The sequence below is a fragment of the Montipora capricornis genome, chromosome 3 (genome assembly GCF_036669925.1).
Source record: "Montipora capricornis isolate CH-2021 chromosome 3, ASM3666992v2, whole genome shotgun sequence".
Lineage (NCBI taxonomy): Eukaryota > Metazoa > Cnidaria > Anthozoa > Scleractinia > Acroporidae > Montipora > Montipora capricornis.
The window spans coordinates 37,848,430-37,849,943 of NC_090885.1; positions in this window are offsets into that span (position 1 = coordinate 37,848,430).

Below are 1,514 nucleotides of genomic sequence, written 5' to 3' on the forward strand. Positions count from 1 at the left end.
TGCGCTCCTGTGAAGTCTATACATTGCAATTCTGACTTGATGGCGGTGCAAATTGCGGCGTCTGTTTCCTAGAAAACACACCAGCACACAACTTCTTTACCCTGGCGAAAAAAAAATTAACACAGATAGCATTGCTGGATGCCCATGATCAATACGTCTACCAATTTACTGCATGAAATCGAGGCGAAGTGCCAGCAAGTCTTGTCGAAAACCTCAAAATCAACTAGCATCCAAAGCAACCTCCGCCAAAAACATTTCGAGAGATCTTGAAAAACGACGCAAATAGTATGTGTTCTGTGGAATGCAAAAACGGCAAGGGTAACAAAATAAACATCGAAGCCGATAGTGGCTTTATGGAGCCCATCTGGTAGCAAGCTGGAGAGATTTGATTAACTGTTAAATTTGGGTTTTAGTGCTATTGTAAGTGTTTGTTAAAAAAAGGCATCTTTCCTTTTTTAGAGCATGCATGAGAGTCCAAGAGCATTTTGAATCACTTCCTGTCGCGATGTTGTGTCGCAATAGCCTTTACTCGCCTGGGATATATTTCTTGACAGAAATAAGTGTCTTTTCCGCATAAGATGATCCAGTCAATTGTTACAAAAAAACCATGTAAACTGAGTACAGAGTGAAATCATCTCCTCCTATTCACTGAATTTCTCAAACATTATTTAGCAGTAATTGTCACACAAAAAATGAGCAGCTCGCCCTCAAAGCAAATCTTTGATCACATACGTTTTGACGAAGGCATTCAACTACAATATTTATGCAACGTTTGGTAAGTCCAAGTATAATGTGACATCACTTTTCAATAAGTAATCTTGCAAGACTCATTTACGATCTCTGTTTTCCTAATTTCTTTAGCAAAAGTCCTTTATTGGACGCCGAAATAGGGACGCCTTGTGGGGACAGTTTTTGTGGATTCTGCATCCATAGCTTTCGAACCATCAACCTTGAAGGGAGCATTACATGCCAGATGTGTCGGCAGTCCGTTGTCGCTTTCTGCCAAAACTGTTTGAACAACATACTGGCCATGGTGGAGGGTGAGTGTATTTGGTGCCACCAGCGTTTCCCCTTGAACATGGCTAAAGATCATGTCATATGTTGTGGCGAGCTGGAAACAGAGTGCGGACAATGCCGCATTTCAGTAAAGAGAACAGACAGAGACACCCATATGGAGGAATGTTGTTGCCACTGTGGGGCTTCCTTCAAGAGGGAAGAGAAAGAAGAGCGCATAAAAAACATGTGCCCTAAAAGAAACAATCAAGAGGTATGTTTTATCTTTATAGTCTTAAAATAGACTATGTACTCTTCAACACAGAATTTATTGTTTTTTCCAATGAGTAACTGATTCATAACGGACTTTATATGGGATTCCTAAGGGATTTACTATCTCAACCTATCATTTGCTCTATTCTTGCTACATCAAATAGACAAATATCATTGTGTGTTCTTTAGGTGTATGACGGCTTCTCACAGTTTAACCTGCATTTGAACACCAGGCTAACCATGTTAGG